General features: G+C 47.5%; 1 protein-coding gene and 1 long non-coding RNA gene across 8 annotated transcripts in view; both read right to left on the bottom strand.

The window, feature by feature from the left end:
• The window catches only part of CADM1 (cell adhesion molecule 1), a 340,237-nt gene that overhangs the window by 251,322 nt on the left and 68,730 nt on the right, over nt 1-20,185 (bottom strand). The gene's annotated exons all lie outside the window — the stretch shown is intronic.
• Nucleotides 15,839-16,355, bottom strand: LOC118713630. The gene is made up of 3 exons (XR_004986336.2): nt 16,321-16,355; nt 16,100-16,150; nt 15,839-15,973 (listed from the first exon to the last, which is right to left on the bottom strand). It is a non-coding gene; the product is annotated as an uncharacterized LOC118713630 (long non-coding RNA).

Here is a 20,185-nt window from a genome sequence, read left to right on the forward strand (position 1 = left end):
CCGCAGATAAAGACGCTGCACCGTGAGTTCATCTGCTGTCCTGGTGCTCTGCCGTCCCGGCCCACACCAGCCCACAGGGTCTCTCTTCATGCAGCCACAGCACTAACCTGCTGGGTCTACAGTCTGAGACTGGAAGCCTGGACCCCCGCCCCAGGCCACGCACTGCGGGGCTACAGACACGCACAGAACAAAACTGGTAGGTTTTGCACTCAGTCTAAATATCCAAGCAAGCTACAAGATGGGATCAGCTATTAGAGAAAAAAATTAGGAAATATTCTACATAGCCTTCTGGATTTTTCAAACTATTCAATTAATTGTTGAGACTGAATCTTCTCAGCCCCAGGGTGTTAACTGACCGAGACAGTGGAGATGAGAAGGGGGAAGTGTCTGAAGCAATATGGCAAAGGCAGTGTCCTCGGACAGAGTGGCTTTTGAGATGGACACATTGCATATAAGCAGAGATTTTAAAATCACCCATGTGTCTGTTGTAGCTGCATTAAAAGAAGCACATTTAGGGAAAGATGTGGTCCAACACACGTCTTTCCTCAGCCATCCTGGGGAAACAGACTTCAACTCCCCCCAGTAGCTCATTAAACTGTTACATCACCTTGACAGTCAATTCCTGCAAAGTTAAATGCAAATCAAAACACTTATAATTGAATCGTGCAATCCCTGACTGAGGGAGCTCCCTGTTTGTGGGAACATCGTGGTGAAGTCATTCATTACTGCGCTGCAGTAACTGCATCAGCTCTGACAGACATAACTCAGATTCTAACACAGCAGGTCTGCTCCACACGTGGAAAGGTGCTGCATTCATAAACCTCAAATTACAGTGCGTCTCCAACTCCCGAACGCCTCCCTCAGAAGCGAGTTAGCAGCGGCGCTGATGAGGAGCAAAGGAATTCAACTTGACATGAAAGAAACGTGTTCCCCCTCCTCTCCTCCCCTCCACATACAAAGGCGTCTTTCTTTAACAGAGTAAGGTTCTATGACGACACGAAGAGACAAATGTTTGCCTTCCCCACTTGTGACTCCATGGTTACCCTGCTCGGTGTATTTTGATAATGCACAGAAGAAAATGGAACTTCTTTAATCATGCAGGGTGTAAGGGGAGTGAAACGCTCAAGTGGTTTTTATGATTAGCTTTAATGAGAAGGGACAGTCCACTGGCCTACTGCCTCGTGTGATCTATTTACAGTCGAGTGGCTATGTATAGAAAAACCTACAGTACCTGAGAGCGGAGAGATAAATATCCAGCTACTGCCCCTTCCAGACTTCCAAACAATTCTATTGGTCTCAGGAAAGCATGAGGCAGTAGGGATTTGCTTCAGCTAAGAGCCCAGCAGAATATGAACCTGAAATGTTATTCCATAGCATACATTTTAAAAACCCAGTGCCAGTTGTATTCAGGGCAATGCTTTAAATTGTTCCATATTTGAGATCAGGGTTTATACATATTAATGTCAAAGAACCTATAGGCCAAGCCACGGTGTTTATCACTACCTGAAAAATTAAATTAAATATACCACATGAAGCAACCAACCGAATTCTATCTCCATTAAACCCAAGCCAAGAGTGAGACTTTGACAATAGGACTGAAAAGATTAGAGCTTAATTCAAACAGAGTGACTGCAATAAAACAATTCAAATGTGAGACTTTACAGGAGCAAGTACTTAAAACACTTCAAGACAAATATTTACATAAACCATACAATGCCATAATGTAAAGATGAAAGACTCGGGAACCCATTAAATCATAATTTAGAATGCAAATGCTCCAGAGGGGAAGGAAGGAAGACTGCACAGTGAATGCACACTGAGCGTTCTTTTGAAGGCACAGGCAAGATCAATGGGGGTGAAAACGTAAATAAGTGCATTAGCAAAAATAAAAACGGGCCTCTAATTTTATATTATATTATATTATACTTCCCACACAGACCCTTTGAAGTTTTTATAATTTAGAATCCCTCTCCCCTTTCATTCCAGCCTTAGACTCTCATAATCACACACCTTTGCTTTCTCCAGTCCCTAAAGAATTTCCAACCATTTGCTTGTCTGTTAGACTGCCCCTTGGTTTCCATCCTTCCCCAGCTCTCCTTTCTCAGCAGTGTGTATATCCCCTCAGCACTCTGAAGCACTCAAGTAATTTTAAACTCCATCTCCACCTCTGCCCTCCTCCCCAGGCCCAGCACAAGGTAAGAGAGCACCAAGACTCCCTCTGTTGGGCATTCTCTACCTCTAAGAGACACACCACAAGCAGACATAGTCCTTTTGAACTTTTAAAACTCAAGCTACTCATAGTAAATCTTACAAATTACAATCATCAGAGTTTTCGTTTGCAAAAATCACCCAGTTAACCAAGGCTCTATTTTTTCAGGTTCGTAAAGCAGATACCCCATCTGGTCTTCTAACGTAGGAAATTAACTGAGTCCTGAGGATGAAGAAGTCTTTGACCATGAACCTGAAAATGAGCCCCTGAGATTTAGCAATCTGATTAGTTAGACTGGGTGAACACGACAACGGCGTGGACCTGAAATGGCAAGAGCCGGAGCTGGAACAGATGCTCGAGTCAGGAAGTGGCTTCCATCCAAACCCAAAGTCAGCCACTTGGCTCTTCCAGAGACTGGCGGAGGGGACACATTTTTGTCCTTAGCCACTTTGATCTCAACTGTGCCCAAGGCCCTAACGATATGACGATATTTCTCTGCGTCATGAGTTCATTCTTGATCCAGGAATTCAATGTGAGACATCTCATGACCTGGTCCAGAACCTCTTACATTCTCCAGTATGACCTTGAGACACTCATATTTCTCAACTAGGTGTGTGTGTGTGTGTGTGTGTGTGTGTGTGTGTGTGTGAAATATCTGGAGAACTTATAAACAAAGCACACGCCCAGGGCCCCATACCATAACTGCTGAATCAGCCTCTCCAAGGAGAGGTGCCACAGTGGTTTCCTAATTTTGTAAGCTCCCTAAGTACACCAAAACACACCAGTGGGTAACCACCACAGACATAGAACGTAGATCAATGGGTGTAATGTAACAAAGAACACGGGACCCCACACACACAGGACACCACACAAGCAGGAGACAAGCCGTAGCGGAGAACCTGACTTCCTCCTGATGAGCGTGACCATCCTCTGCTCCTCATGCTGTGAAAGCATCGAGCCAGGCCATGGCCCCGAGGGCAGGGGAGCACCCCGCAGCCCTGGCACACCTCTGGACTCCTCAACAGGTCACTCCAGGGGGCACGGACTTCGAAAGCTGCCATTTCTCTACTGGAGCTGGCATCCTGGGGTGTCACAGGTGTATTAATAATTCACTCCGTCTGTTTTGTTTACAATTTCCTGCCCAGCAAATTGCACGTTTCTGCAGCTGTCTCACAAATTCAGGGCACTTAATTCCTCAGCTGCCATCATTCTGCCGCTCCCACCCTCCTCGTCCACTGGTTACGATGGTGTCCAAAGACACATTCACCAGCATTAGAACGGGTCATTAAAACGCTCTTACAACCATCTGTGCCCGGACGGGCAGGTCTCTACCAGAAGGCGAGAGGTCATCCCCCAGAGGAGGCCCAGACAACCTGACTCCAAGCGGTGCCACAGTGGTTTCCTAATGACTGGTTGTGGGTCCTGAATTATTTACATTTGAGCTGTGGATCTTAACGACCCGTGCATGTTCTCCGTGGCTCACAGTTGCCAGGCAAAGCCAGAGCAGCTTCGCTTCCCTGCAGAATGGGGCCGAGTGCATCCTCCCAAACTGCCTCACGAGGGTTCTTGGCACAAGCCATTCTTGCTTGGCTCTTCTGAGGGTCATCACACACACCCATCAGTTAACTCCCTGTCATACTCCTTAACATAGGCACTTTCATGCAAACGACTCCCCTATATAAGGATTTTTTTTTTTAATTCCTTGTTCCTTGAACTCTGTATTGCACATAAAAGCATGTTTTTGACTTTATGTTAAATCACACTAGAGTGACTTTTTACACTGTGGCTCTGATGTTACAGGCACTGAGAACGGTGGTGCCACGGCCAGAGCACAGGGCTGCAAGCACAGGGCTGCCCTGCTGCCCCTGCTCAAGTTTGGCAAAATCTTCACGTGGGAAAGCAAAGGTCTAGAAAGAGAGAATGGAGCAGCTCCACTGAGACAAAGCTGCCCAGAGAAGGCAAGCCGGGGCAGGCTCCCAGTCCCCCTGAACCCAAGGAGGAAAGAAGGGAGAACCACCACTTGGCAAAACTGGCTATCTCTGTCCTCAGTACTGACCTTCAAAGCCCAGGAAGCGGGAACCTGACGTCCTGTCCTCCGACCTCCAGGGGGCGCGCCTGAGCCGACCTCTAGGCTGCAGTGCTGCAGCCTGAGGTCCGCCCTCCAAACTGCTCAGACTGGTGGAGTTTAGGATCACAGCTTAGGAAAATGCAAACACGCTCTTCCATCCGGGCAAACATTGGCATGGGAAACTTCCTTCCCAATGTTACCAGCAGGGAGCTTAGAGAAAAGTTCAGTTTCCAGAAGGGTAGGGGGGAGAGGGCAAGCTCATTCTAAAAATATGTCACCCGCGTGTGCCACCCCTGGAAGGCGGCGGGCTTCCGGAGCGCGGCTCCCTCTGCGGGCTGCGAGGCATCTCGATCCCTTAAGAGAGGAAATGTGTTGCATGAGGCCTGCCAGACACAAAGGACCACATCTCAGCAGATAAGGCTCCCCAGACCCTCACCTTAAATATATGTCTGTGCGCTGATTAAGAGCTCAAATTAGCACTGTCACAACCCACAAGCTCAGGCCCCGGGGCGCTCCTCCAACCCCTTCACAGAGTCCTTGCTGAAAACTGGCAATTAGCTCTAAAATCTTGCCACTGCTATTAGTTCCTCAGAAAATAAATTAAAGGACATCTGGGCATACAAGTAAAAACCACACAGCTAAGCGTAAAATAAGCAGCTTTCCCTGGTCCATGGTGTGTCCGGGCAAGGCGAACCGTTTTACTGGGTTACAAATTATAGGTCAGTGTCTTCTCTCACACTCACGGAGCGCCCGGAAGGGCCTTGCAGGGCAGACGATTTCCCGAAGGGGGCTATTCGGCATGGTTTTCTATTTAAACATAACACTCAGGTTTACTGAAAATGCTGTAAAAGTTGGGTGGGAATATCTGCTCTTTTGACCTGAAGCTGTAGCCTCAAACCTCTGATTCAAAGGAAAAGCGGGCAGGCATGACACCTCCCCTGAAAGCCACCCGAATAAAGGCCCCATGTTCAAGAAGATGACCTCCCGTTACCCCATGGCCGCCTCGCAGGCCCAGGCACAGGCACAGGCAGAGCCAGCTCTCCATCGGCCTCGAGGCCTGCTCGTCTCCCTGCCTCTGGCCGCAGCCCAGACTGCTGGATCCTGCTGGAAATTAAAGGGACCCTCTGACAAGTGCAACTGCTTAGAACAGCACCGGTAGTTCACTTTGCCCTTCGAAAAGATGAGAGGAAACCTATAGGCTGATCTTTATGATTAAATATTTAATGTGTCTTTAACACATCAGCCCTTCAGGTTTCATTCCAGGTCTAATGCGCCTGCCAGGAAGCTGACTGCTATGGTTTTATTGCAACTGTACATTTTTCTGACACTCGGAAACGGATTTTCAAAAGCTTCTGTGTACCCCGGAAAATTCCAAGCAAAGTTCAGCTTAACTGGTTTTAAAAGACATGGTTGGGGAAAAACAAAACACTTTATTCTACAGCAGAAAATGAGAAGTTACTAAACAAACTAAAATATAAATGTAGGAAGTGCTGCAGGCAGTTTTTTTAAAATGCTTGTGCATTTTTAATACAGCAGAGACAAAAGCTAAACCTCAGTGACAACTAAAGTGTAAATACATTTTAATGCATGTAGCCATCCACTTCAAACATTCCAGGGAATCCCCAAGGAAAACAACTGTAATATTAGTTTGATGCTGGGAACCCCACGGTTCCATTAAATGGTGAAATTGCAGAATATGCATAAATGATATCACCATATTTAGAGACTTCAGTGGACTTTTCCCCCCCATAAAGAAAAACCTCTGTTGTAGCTTTTACACTACTCGGGTGGATAAACTTAAAACACCCATCATTTAATAAAGAGGAAGAGAAAAACACATCTCTTTAGACCTCATGGCACCTGGAACTTTATTTTCTTGTTGCCATTCAGCAAGGTGAGGGAACCAAGGAGGGGGAAGGCACAGAACTCAGATTATAACATGTTACAAGCATTTTAAAATACAGAGCAATCTACCCACTTTTTAACTAAAAGAGAATGTGGAGTTTTCCTCATCCTCACATCAGAGTTCTTATTCTATCAGATTATGACGGCAAGCTCACTTTGAACGTTACAAACTAATCTTTATTTAAGTGAAGGGGAACTCGAAGTTCTCACTCATCTGAAATGCAAAGCACATACATATTTTACCCAAAGGTTTACTGTGCATATTAATCTTTTATGCATTTTATTCCTCCAAGCGTGAAAAGAAACACGTCGAAGTAATAGAGGTTGCCAGGTGTTGGTGGCACCCATTCCACTGTACTGACAGCCATGACTTAAGGTTTTGTCTCACTCTACTCTCTCTTCCCCTGAATTGCAAATCCTCCGTTGCCACAGCAACTCTACACACTGAAGGTAAGCTTCAGAAAGCATCCTGGTCATAGTCCCCATCTTGTTTGCTTTGCATCAGAGCACCCCAAACCCCCTGCTGCAGGGGAGTGCCAGGGTGGTGCCCCGAGCCCAGTTATTCCAGAGCACTGGCCAGTCACAGCCATTAATCATTCCTGCTTCTTGAGCTGACATGCTGAGGTGGGGAAGCGACATCCTAAACGAGCAGAGCTGATTACCTGGGAAAGCAATTCTGCAGGAGAGGACCGCTAACCAACAGCCCCATCCACTACCGATGCACACATGGCCACGCCCAGCGCTGGCGGGACCCAGCTCACCGCGCTGGTCCTGTGTGCGGGCTCCCTGTGTCCTCAGAATGTCCTCCCATCTTTTCCACCCCTGGGGTAACTGGTCACAGGCCACCCAGGGAGGACATTCCGGCAGGTTTTCTCAAGTTTAATTCTTTAAATACATGTGAAATAAGGCTTCAATCTGAAGCTACCCGAAGCACATAAAAAAAAATGCAATGGCAGGCATTTTCCTAAGCCCACTTTCCTAAAACCAGACCAACAAAATTCATGATACACTAAAGAAAAATCATCTATTTACCCAAGTATATATTGTTTTAAAAAATGCATCTTGTTTTGAAGCAATTAAATAAAAGCAGAACCTTCTAGCATTGTGGCGGTGCCACCCAGTTCTGTAAACGAGCCAAACAGAAGATGTTGTGGTCAGAAGCCCTGGACAATCAGCAGCCAGTTAGGCACTCTCTGGCTGGGAGACGCAGGGCTTGGGCAAGCTGTCATTATAGAGAAACTATCAATGGTCCCTGATTTCTTTTTGCAAATCTAAACAATCAGCTGCTTCGTACATGACCCTGCAGATTCTGTCTGCTCTCTGCTGATGAAGAAATCTTTGGTAATATGGATCGGATGTCAACCTCTCAATGCCGGGTGTTTAAGGAGGCTCCTGGCTTCTGTTTCCTGACCAAGGCGCTGGCATTTTACAGCCGCTGCATTAACACTGCCTCTGTATCAAATGGGAACAGGCTCCAGCTCTTTCCACATTAGCTGTGATTTTAATAGCATGACAAGCAAACAGGCTAGCGTAATAAGTTTCACTGCACCCACTTCCACAACAGATAAGCACCTCATTTTCATAGTTGCCACTTGTTGCTAGGTAACCACACCATACGAGGCATCTCTAGGCATTTTGCAAAACGCATCCTCTTCACCCAAATTCGATGTGCTTTGGGCATTAAATACTTTATTCTACCCACATCTCTCTCTCAAACAGGTTAAGCTTTGGTTTCAATTGCAGCAGAGGTTTGGGGGATTGTTGCTCCTGAGGACATTTTGATGTGCAGAGATTCCAAAAGGTACACTACGCCATGCTCCTCTTCCCCCAGAGCAAACGCACTGCACTGCCCAGTGCCTGAAACATCGCAGGAAAGTAAGCCCTCTCAGAAGATGTCCACAGGATGCCTCTTACCAGAAAATAACATCCATTAAAAAGTCCTCACTGCTCTGCGGGGCCATGAGGGAGGTGTGTGAGCAGGAGGCTGCATAGAGTGGGGTCTCCCCTGCAGGCTTCACACAGAAACCCTTTAACTACTGGTAGGTGCATGCAGACCAGAGCAGGCACCCCCCGTGTGTCAGCCGAGCAAACAGCTTTCTGCAGGAGAAGGCAGGCTCTGCAGGAGCAAGTGCCCCGCCTGGACTCTGAAGCACATGGCGCCGGGGAGGTGGGGCCGCCTGCAGGCCCGCAACAGACACTGACATCTCAGAGAAACCGCATCTGAGCACCAGCACAAGGCATCTCCCAGAACACAGGCCCGGCCGCCTCTCAGCCGCCATTCTTACCCAGAGTTCCAAGGGCTGGGCCTCCAGGCCAACCCTAGATGAACAGGCCGAGGACCTCTGGGAGCAGGGCACCCTTTACTCTGTGCGTCACAACAGGTGCTCGTGGACACCAGAGCTGGCTTCAATCACGAAATTCTTCCCTTCACTCTGTCTCCTGTCCTCCTCGCCCCGTCTCTGCCCCGCTGGACTGTGTGGCTGATGTGGGTGCGGTTAGAATGTGGACAGTTAAGATGGCCTGTGTGCCTACCATAGATGGGTTAGAATGTGGACAGTTAGTTGAGCTGGGATGGTGTGGCTGCATTGGGTGGGTTAGAATGAGGACAGTTAGTTGAGCTGGGATGGTGTGGCTGCATTGGGTGGGTTAGAATGAGGACAGTTAGTTGAGCTGGGATGGTGTGGCTGCACTGGGTGTGGTTAGAATGAGGACAGTTAGTTGAGCTGGGATGGTGTGGCTGCATTGGGTGAGTTAGAATGTGGACAGTTAGGTGAGCTGGGATGGTGTGGCTGCATTGGGTGGGTTAGAATGTAGACAGTTAGGTGAGCTGGGATGGTGTGGCTGCATTGGGTGCGTTAGAATGTGGACAGTTAGTTGAGCTGGGATGGTGTGGCTGCATTGGGTGCGTTAGAATGTGGACAGTTAGGTGAGCTGGGATGGTGTGGCTGCATTGGGTGGGTTAGAATGTGGACAGTTAGTTGAGCTGGGATGGTGTGGCTGCACTGGGTGTGGTTAGAATGTGGACAGTTAGTTGAGCTGGGATGGTGTGGCTGCATTGGGTGAGTTAGAATGTGGACAGTTAGTTGAGCTGGGATGGTGTGGCTGCACTGGGTGTGGTTAGAATGTGGACAGTTAGTTGAGCTGGGATGGTGTGGCTGCTGTGGGTGCAGTTAGAATTCAGGCATTATCAGTAGTTGAGCTGGCAGGACCCTTTCCATTCACAGGGAGAGACTGAGATGAAACGAGAAGAAAAAGGTGATGGATAAGGCGAGAGCTGAGTAAACCAACACTGTCTCCCAGGACATGCATGTTAAACCTCACTTCATCTATTCTGGAGCTCCGAGAAAGCCGGGTTGCCAGGGCACAAAAACATAAGGGGCCTACTGAAACCATTTTCCTTTCCGCTCCGTATGAGAGCAAGACTTGGTTCACTCTATCAACTTTTAAAAAATCACCTAGTTACTGACAAAAACTTTATAATGACCGGTAGCCAGACATAAAATATATCAATTAAAATTCAACATGTGCCTACTCCATGGTATTTCTACTCAATGATATTTCTTAGTTTCTATCTTAAATGAACTCTCACTCCTGTGCCCATGGAGACCTTTATAGGAATCCTCAGTGAATACGGTTTATAGTAGGAAAAACCGGTCTGTCAAACGGAAGCAATGTGTGTGCTATGGAATAGACGGTAGCAAAGCGTGCCTGTTACAGGATGCCAGGCTGGGCGGGCACTGCTGGTGAGGAAGGCGAGCTACAGAATGGTCAGAACATGTGCCACCACACATCCGGCTGGACATGATTTACAGACCTTGTTTTACATGGATGGATGGATGGATGGATGGATGGATGGATGGATGGATGATAGATGGAAAAGTAGAGAAGAAAATAGAAGTTAGCTAAGCTAAGATAAATTGGGGATCAATAGAGACTTCAACTTCACTAGAAATATTTTTCATGTTTTGACAAATTAAAAATTAAAGAAAAAGAAATTACATTTATAATGAACTGGAAAGTAATGAAAGGGAATGTCAAGAATTAAAGAAAATGTGTGAGTTTTACAAATTCTATCAAAGGACTTGTAAGTAAACGTATTCCACTTCCTTTGAAAGAGTTAATTTTGAAAAGCATTCCAAGACCAGGGACCAAGTATTTAGGAAAAGTAGTTCTCAGTGGGTTGTGAATTTATTTAAGTTTAAAATATTTAGATATTTATTTAAAATATCTAGGTATTTATGGGTTCCTTTAGAAAAAGCAACTTTAACAATATAACTACCCTACCATCACATGGCAATAGATCAGTTAAATGGGAAAATAGCAATAAAATAATAATTCTTATAACGCCTTCAGGATAATTGGCCATGGGAGGAAATATATAAATGGGATTCATTTATATAAAAGTGAATCCATTAAGAATGGCAAGAGTCAGTCGTTGCATCTGGTAAATTTTCTGTAAGAGTTTGGAATTGTGCCGAGAAGTCATCAAATTGGTTGCTAGTGAACCCCCATCTGTCATAGCTTGAATCTGAACTATATATGGTTCTTATTCTCCAAATCAATATTTGTGTTCATGCAATCTGGTATCCAGTCTAGGAGCTGTGCAATTGTCTATAAGCTCCTCAGTTTTTATTTTCACTATTCCTTGCTTTGTTATAATTCTTAATATTCAACTGACAAAATGTAGAGATGTCAGTTTAAAGCCTTTACTCACCAAAGCTTAGCTGTAGAGAAAAACTAAAATAAGTGTGTGTGTGTGTGTGTGTGTGTGTGTGTGTGTGTGTTGTGTGCGCAGAAATCCAAAAAGGATTATACCAGTTACAATTAAGAGTTTATTGCCTCAAAGGATTCCACAAGAACATGTCTTGGGCAAGATAGTTTTAGTAATTGCTCATCTCTGAGGCCAGGTATCCAGGAAACCCAGCCCTCAGGAGTGTCAGAGGGAGGGACTGTCAAGCTCTGAAGGGATCGTCTGAGTCACCCAAATGGCAGAGACCTGCTGACGCCATGGAGGACACTTACTCTGTTAAACGGAAGCTGATGGGTACTCAGAATTTACTCCATCAACGTACATTTCATATACTTGTAATACTCTCAGTTGTCTTGTTTGCTAGCTTACAACAGAATCAAAACACATTTTTTTAAAAAGGAGAAGAAAAGGAGAGCACAAAAGAAGAGATAAGAAAAAGTATTTTAAAAACTCACTGAGAACTCAGAAAGCACAGCAGTCTCTCTGAGTGTGGAATGGACAGCCCGTCCACATAAACAATCTCAAAGTAAAACGCATTAATTGGTATTCTAAAAGGTCCCAAGTCGTTTATGCAAAACAGTTCAATATGCTAGGTTTCTTAAAAGGCAGAGAATCGTGTACTATATTTTGGAACAATTTTCATTAAGAGGAAGTACTCAATGTGACTTGTTCCTGCTTAATCCCCCATGCCCAGAGCAGTGACGGCACTCAGCACATCCTGAGGGGAGAAGGTGTGGACGAGCTGAATGAGAGGTTAAAGACATTTACAAATCAGCAGGTTGACAAGGGTAAATTCATGGTTTCTCCAAATTCTACCAACCTATAGTTTAAATTAAATATTAAAACACACACACACACGAAAAAAAAAACCCACATACCTATTAGGTATGTTTTGGGGCAATAACTTGTAGGAATACATGAATGAAAAGTCACTATGAAAACAAGGTCATGCGAAACCAACGTAGGAAGAGGCGAGGAAACAGTAAATCCATGTCTTTACCTGGGTTGGTACCAAGGACTCCGGAGCGCCCACTGTCCCCAGCCAAGGAGTGGAGATGCGTTGGCATGGGCACCCACCCCACAGAGGCCCTGAAGGTGGGTGCTCACAGGCCTGACAGTCTCTGTGTCCTTAAGGGTCCCCTGAAAACTTCATCGTCTTCTTCGAAAGGCTACTTCCTACAACGTGTGTCAAAAATTAATTCCACCCACATTGCCACGTCTTCCTGAATGATAAACCTCTCAGGCTCAGGGCCCTAGCCTTACGCTGCCAACGTCCAAGCCGGGTCCTGCCGGCAGTGCGGCCCCCGCCGGACTGACAGCGCGGCCTCCGCGTTCAGAGTGCTCACTCCCAGCCCGCACGGGGAAAACAAAGAGGGCTTCCCATTTTGGTAATTAATATGAGTAAACGTGAGGGGAGCTAACAAAAGCAATTACTTGGAATTTTAGTACTATTATCTCAACTTTTCATGTTTTGCCTATTTCAATGGAAAGCAGGGACTGAAATGAATGCCTCTGGACTGGAGATTTGGTCATTTCATTCAAAAGTCGCCATTCACCTGGGTAGCAGAGTTGACAGCTAATTTATTAATACTCTCCTCCAGATAAAATAAATTGCTCCAACTTCAGTTCAGGAAGAATAAAAGACTTCCTAGTACTTTAACTCATTCTTGATGTTAGGAAAATCATTTCATGTTTTCTGAGTGAACATCAGCAGGGAAGGAGGCAGCAAGTGTTGGTTTCTGGTGGTGTCTTCCCGGTCTCCTGGCTCTGCTTCTCTTTGCACTTCTTTCTGGAGTTATAACTGAGTACTTCCGCTACCTTAATGAAGGGGGGGGTAACAGCTGCATTTCCTTTCTAACAATAGAAACAGTACCAGAAAACTGGACAATAGATTGACAACTCCTCTAAAAATATATACAAAGTTTAACTTGGAAGTAAAATAAGGATTTGTTTTATGTTATTTAATGTCCCAGTCAATATAAAAAGTCACTAAATAGCCTCTGACTACATTATCCTTGGACTGTGACCATATCCAATCCATCATCAAACTTTGACCCTGGAAACATTACTCGCCTCCACTGCCTCCTCTCCACACTCCCCTCTCCCCACCCCAACACAAACCACTGACCTCTACTCCAGCCAGGAGCCCCCGGAACTAAAGATCTGCCTACATATCTACTTGAGACCCTTCCTCACTGTCGCCAGAAAACAACCAGGCTCAAGCTATGGCTTACTACCCGCTTAAACCCCAAAGCTCCCACCTTCCCCACCGCCTGCCAGGCCCTGAGCAGCAGGTCACTATGCATATCCCCAAGCTCCTCAGCTCTCTGACTGTAGTTCCTTCAATGCACCTGGTTCCTTCTGGGACGCGGCTCTTCCTGCCTCCAGAGCCCGGTTAGCTTACACCAACCCTGACCTTAAGATCCAGCTCAATCACTGCTGCTTCGCCGAAGCCCTCCTTGGCCAAGCAGCTCAGATCAATGTCTCCTCACACACGTTTTCACTGCACCATAGGTTTCTGCTCCATGACACTGGTACCCTTTACAACTTTATGTGACAGTCTGGTTAACAAGTAATTATGTTAAATATATTTAATCATTGTTCCTGCACTGGAAGGAGCATGATGGCAGAGGCCAACCACTGTCCCTTTCCCCTCCCATCCCAGCACCTAGCGCATTAGATAAAAACTAGTTAAATAAAAGCATCTGAAGTTCATGGACGCATGTATTGCCATCATCCATTTGAGATCTGCCTTCTTTACTGGACTATGAGGTCAGAGACCCTGCATCCCTCTCGCATCCTCAGTATCTAGCCTAGAGCTTGACACGCGGTAGGGAGTCGATCAATGATTGTTTAATGAATGCCTGAGAATTAAACAGATGTTTTTAAAACATAAAAGCAGTAGCTCTGCCCAGCTATTGGAATGATTAAGGATTCCAATATTTGTATTGCTTGGAAGAGTCAATTAACCAACCTTCCCTCAAGGTTGTAACATGAGAAGGGATTTGCTGGAATGAATAAGGCCTGGTAGCCTGAGGGCATTACACATCCACCCACTTAAAACGGCTTCCTTTAGACAGGCAACATGCCCGACGCACACGTGACAAATGGAAATCTGTCCACACAAATTGTGATTTAAACAGGAAACCGGAACGCACTCCTGTCTGACTGCACAGTCCACTCGCTCCAATGGGCCTGGCCCAACCCTGTGAACAAAACCAGTAAATACTTAACATTCCAAATCATGTTCGCCAACCTCCACCTCGCCAAGTGCAACATCCCTTTAATGAGTTTTGTTAAGTCCAATAAGAGTATACAAATAATGCAGCCGTCTATATGTCCTTGGCCCAGGGCAGCCAGACGCACAGACTCCAGACCACTGAGACTTCTGTCTCGATACGTCTTGTACAGCGGGCTTTTCTCCTTCTGCAAAGCCACGGACGTAACATTTCAACAATAACCACACATCCCCCTGTGGTACGGACACGCACAAAACGCATTAGGAGAAGTGCCAGGAACTGAAATGCTCGCCGCAGTGGCTCTGTGCAGCCGAGGGCCTCGCAGGGGCCTCGGAGTGCAGGGCGGCCGGTTCTGCTCGCAGAGGGCGCTCAGTCAATAAGCCTCCGCAGCCAGAGACTAAATCACTCCAAGGGCAGGCCTTTCTGAGTTACGCGACCGTTTCGTTCGCAGAGTCTTGCCGAAAACGCCATGCCATAAACCAATTTAATTCAAGGTAACCCGAGCCGCTGGATGAAAAGGAGCCAAAGGAACCAACGGAAGGAAGAAAATGCAAACCTTTCAAGTTACACAGGATCTTCAATCACACAGAGAAGTGAGCACAAGTGAACTGACCCAGAAGGTTCCCAGGACCTCTAAGGTATCATTCCAAATGCAGTCCTCATTTCCCATCCTTAAAATAAGCCTGTGTCACTCAGTTGGAGAGATGCTTTTTAAAGAGGTATAGCCAAGGAAAGTCTTTGCGGGCCAGAATTACACGGTGCAAACACTGGCTGGTCCCGTGTCCTGAGGACATTCTGGAATGACTTTGAGTGGTTCCTTTGCAATCTGTGGGCAGGAGGACAAGGGAATGCTACCCTCAGAAAATACCCACGTATTCTAGCAGAATTACATTTTAGACTGACAATGTGTAAAGTAGCCCCGTGAATTTATTAGCCTGCCAGCACTTCAAATGAGTAACTTTAATGCTTAGATCTTTTAAGTAAATGACTGGCAAAGAGTCAGAAACCTTCCTGCAGCTTCCTGTCCTGACACCCACTATCGCAGAGCGGCGACCTTCACCTGGCGACCCCGGCATGTACATGAGTTGCCACATTTTTAAATGCATGAGTTTCTCTGGACTCCCCTCACCCCCCGCCACCGCCCAAGACAAAATTCTGGTTTACTGTTGGACAACATTGTTTCACGCATCCATCACACAGGCCGAAAAACAAACAGCAACTTCATAGACAATAAAGAGGAAAAAAGAAGTCTTTTTTATCATTGGCCTTTTCAACCATCTCATACAAACCAGCTCCTTACAGTGCAGCTAAGTACCTACACAAAAAGCTATGGAATGCTCTGAGCAGGATTTTGTGTTGTTGTCTTGCTTATTGTACAAGGTTGTTGTTGTTTTTTCTCCTTTGCGATTACTGTATAATGACCATGGTCGCACCACTGGAGTCAGAGGTGGGACAGAGAACTCTCCCAGGCTGGTTTGGTCACCCCCAGGTCATGACAAACGGCTGACCCTAACAATATGTGAAAAACATAAAATGTAAATAAAGTCGCAAACAAGTTTTCCCTGTAAAAGTACTTTTAAGAAAGAAAATAAAAAGCAGGGACGCCTGTCACCAGCCACCAGCGGGGGCGCTGTCCCTGGGGAGCGGGCGGGACTGGACTCCAAGGTGACCTCGTTTAGATCAGAGAAGGAAGAGGTCTCCTTGACCTTCTCCTTTGTCATCACCCCCCTGGATCTTCTGCTTGATGTCAGCACCCTCATCCTCATCATCTTCAGCTGCCCCTATACTGTGGCTGCCTCAGCCTCCTCCTCTTCATCTCCATCTCCTTCCTCCCCACCACCTCCCTCCTCCACCTCCTCCGCTCCATCCTCTTCCTTCCCATCACCTCCCTCCTCAACTTCATCCTCTTCCTCCCCATCACCTCCCACCTCCTCCTCTTCATCTCCTTCCTCTTCCTCTCCATCACCTCCCTCCTCCTCCTCTTCATCTCCATCTTTTTCCTCCCCATCACCTCTCACATCCTCCTCCTCTTCATCTCCCTCCTCTTCCTCCCCATCACCTTCCACCTCCTCCTTTTCATCTCCATCCTATTCCTCCCCATCACCTCCCACCTCCTCATCTCCATCCTCTTCCTCCCATCACCTCCCACCTCCTCCTCCTCATCTCCATCCTCTTCCTCCTCATAACCTCCCACCTCCTCCTCTCCATCCTCTTCCTCCCCATCACCTTCCTCCTCTTCCTCTTCACCTCCATCCTCTTCCTCCCCACCACCTCCCTCCTCCTCCTCATCATCACCTTCCTCCTCATTATCATCATCTTCCTGCTCCTCCTTCTCCTTCCCTCTCCCTCTACCTCACTGTCAGCCTCCTGCTCCCCATTTTCCTCATTTCCTTTCCTGTGTCCACAGCCGCCTCAGGCGGGGAAGGTCCTGGCACACGGGTGACCCTCTGCGCGGATTATTTTTATTTTTGGTGGTTTGTTGTTTGGACGGGTTATTTCTGAAGGAGAGCTGGGGGCCGCCAGAGCTGCGGGAGTGGGCGGCGGGGCAGCTGCTGTGCACAGTCTCCTGGGGAAGCCGTGGGCGAGCCTGCGGTTATCACTCTCTACAAGCACAATCCGGCCTGACAAGATGCAGGCTGCGGCGGCACCGCTCCTGGGTCCCCGCCGCCTGCTAATGCCGGGACGCCGCTCCGCTGTGGGCACCGATGAGCATCCAGGACCCTCCGGGCGAGGCACCGGCCCAGGCTCTGACCGCCCAAGGCATGTTTCCTGCTCCAACGGCGGCCCATCCTCGGGGACCCGGGTGCCTCCGGCCAGTGTCTTAGCCTCCGAGCCTGGTCTCCTCCTGGATGAGAGGGGTGAGAGCGGGGCCCCCCTAACAGAACCTTATGAACCAGGTGAGGTAGCCTGGCTAGCACTTACCATAGGGCTGCGCCCAGAAAGAGGCGCAGGCACAGCCCTGATCGCCAGTTTTCACCCCTTCTGCTCTCCACCCCAGCTCCTGCCCGGCCCCCATTAAAAGGTAATTCTCTGAGAATTACCATAGGTGTTCCCTCTCCCTGCCTGGGGCCACCAGACTAATTAGAATACGGTAAAGCCTCAGAGTTAGCTCTCACCGTGGGCTGGGAAGCACACACCGTAGGTCTGGAACAGGGGCTGGCAAACTATGGCCATGGGGCAAACCCCGCTGGAGAACCAAGAATAGTTTGTATATTTTAAGTGGTTGACAACAATCAAAAGGAGAACAACATTTCAGGACACATGACAATTAAGCAAAACTCTAATGTTCAGCGTTGGGAATACAGCTGTCGGGCCCGCGGCCCGGGCTCCTGTGTCCCCCAGGCTGCTCCCTCACAGACGCTGAGCAGTAGTCGGGGCGGAACCACAGGCCTCGAGGGCTCCGTGCTCACTACTGGACGCATCACAGAAAACGTGTGCCCACCCCTGGTCTGCATAATGTTTTCTGGTTTTAAAAAAGCTTAGTACACGATAATAACACAGAAGAAACCTACAAAACCCTCTAAAAAAACCTCACCTGGTACTACTTCAGGATCTCTACAAAGACACTGTAACAGGGTTTAGGCTCATGATACCATGGTAACAGGGGCCTGAACCTAACAAAGGCTCAACCCCTCCACCTACTGACAGAGATGAGAGGCCCCGGATGGGGGTCTCTGGTACCCCACGCGCTGCGGGTTCCATTCCGGGGCAGGGCGCAGACCCAGTGGCTGCTCCCATCGCTGGTGGGGTGAGTGATGGATGTCTCTCTCACATTGATGTTTCTCTTTCTCCCCCCCCTCTCTCTCTCTCCCTCCTTTCCTCCCTCTCTCTTCCTCTCTCTCTCTTTCTCTCTCTCCCTCTCCCCCCTTTCCTCTCTCTCTCTCTCTCTCTCTCTCCTTTCCTCACTCTAAATCAATAAACATATGCCTGGTGAGGATTAAAAAAATAAAATTAAATAAATAATTTATAGATTTCTCACATAAAGGAATGCCACTTTATATGCGACACCAAGGGGCAAGATGGCCCCGCGTCGTTCTGAGTCCTGTATAAATTTTAATTTGGGTAAAGTAGAGCTTTTCCCAAAAGTGCTCCCAGAAACATGGTGGACCTTCCTGGGCTCGGCGGCTGCTCTGTTCTCGGGTGATACTGTAAATGCACTTCTATTCAACCCCACCCAGGACTGCGTTTTGTTTTGGGGGGGAGACCCACTGGCATTCTCTTCTTGACTCCACTCTGCATCTCAAATTCCTCTGCCGAGTACTTTGACTCTTCTGGACTTAAATCAGCTGAGGTGATAACAAGGGATGTAATTGGTTAGCTCTGTCCCCTGAATCCAGGTCTTCAGCTTCATTCTCCACAGACCATTTAACTTCTCCGTCCCAGGATTTGGCAATGTGTGCCTCAGTTACCAAAACCAACTCGGAGGAGGGCCCCGGGGGGCAGGGCAGGACGGGTGCACCCAGTCCACCCTCCCTGCATCCGCCCCACAGGATGGGAGCAGGGCCTCTATGACAGACAACCCGTGGGCACCTTCTGGCTAGAGGCACAACCCCTCCTGCTTCTACCGCAGAGCCTGGGGTGCGGTGGTCGTGTACTTGACTCCTGCTGAAAACGCCCCATTCAATGGTTAGGCAGGAAGCTGAAGAACCGCTACACAAGGTACCAAGTCTGACTTGAATGTTGCCCTCCCCACTTTATCCCTATCAGCTTCAATGCTCTGAACGGCAACGAAGACATGAAAGGACAAGGGAATCTACAATAAGTCATTCTTCCTGTGAGCACAATGTCTGCTGGAGGAATCTGCTGAGCAGCTCCAACAATTAGATCTGCTCCTGTACAACCACAAGGCCTGGTGGGCAATGCGTTCTAGGAGAACTCCCAGCCTTGGCAGCAATGCTTCTTCCTGCTTGCAAACATTCCTGTCCAAAAGGAAGGTAACGGTAACAAATGCTAAACCTGCCCACGGGCAGACTGGGCGCCTCTGGCAGATCACGGAACACATAATTCTGAGCTTGTTCGGTCCTTTCATAGTCTGAGGAGAAAAGGCTTTCCTTCTTTTCCTTTTCTCCTTTGTGGGGCTGGACCCCACCAGACAAGACGCAAGGCTGAGGCCAAATTCTCTCTGGACTGATGAAGCAAACACCATTTTAAATTACACTGCCAAGCTGCTCTACAACTTGGTGCTTATCTGATTTATTCTAAATATTTCTACAGAAACATGTCAACACAGCAAGGTGTTCTTTACTGGGAATGCTATCCTAGTTCCATCCAAAGGCTGGTGGATTACCAGCAACTCCACGGAAGAGAAGCCGGAGAGAGAAACGGGAATATACCAAAGCAAGTCACACCCTTGCGATTTCCTTTCATCAGAAAATATTTAGCTCCCAAATCCTAACCAAACCAAAATGAGAATTTCAAAGTCAGACTACAGAGGAACCAAGGGAAAGGGCAGACTTCCTGCTTTCCTTTCGGAGCCATTTTCCTACCACAGATTTTCTTTATTACCATAAAAATGGCATCTGTAACCGGAAGTTACCAGGGTGACATTACACCCAGTTCATTATCAGGGCGGACAAAAGGGGGAGTTTGAGGAGGTTTTTCTACTCTTGATGAAAGGACATATGTAATACAGAAAGGAAAACAAAAATAGGAGAATCCCCGCTAGCAATACACAACTGGAAGGCCCCATGTGAAGGAAAACAGAACTATGGGCTATCGTGAGATGCCCCATTGCTGAGCGAATAGATTGTAACACACTAGTTGTCATACTAGCAAGTCGGCGGGATTTGCGAGCACATTTCTGTTTTGATATCTGGCCCATAACAAAATTACTATTGATCTGCTGTGTGCTTCCAGCAAAACAGCATAACCTAGTCTGAGAACAAAGAATTGTCCACGAAAAAGCAGGCCATAATCACCCTGTAGTTGTTCCTTTGGAACAAAAATCTCCCCGTGGCCAGTGTTCTGCTCGGTCTATTTGGGGGATGAGCTTCCTACTCCCACACAGAGGTGCC

The sequence above is a fragment of the Pipistrellus kuhlii genome, unplaced genomic scaffold, assembly GCF_014108245.1.
Source record: "Pipistrellus kuhlii isolate mPipKuh1 unplaced genomic scaffold, mPipKuh1.p scaffold_m20_p_9, whole genome shotgun sequence".
NCBI lineage: Eukaryota > Metazoa > Chordata > Mammalia > Chiroptera > Vespertilionidae > Pipistrellus > Pipistrellus kuhlii.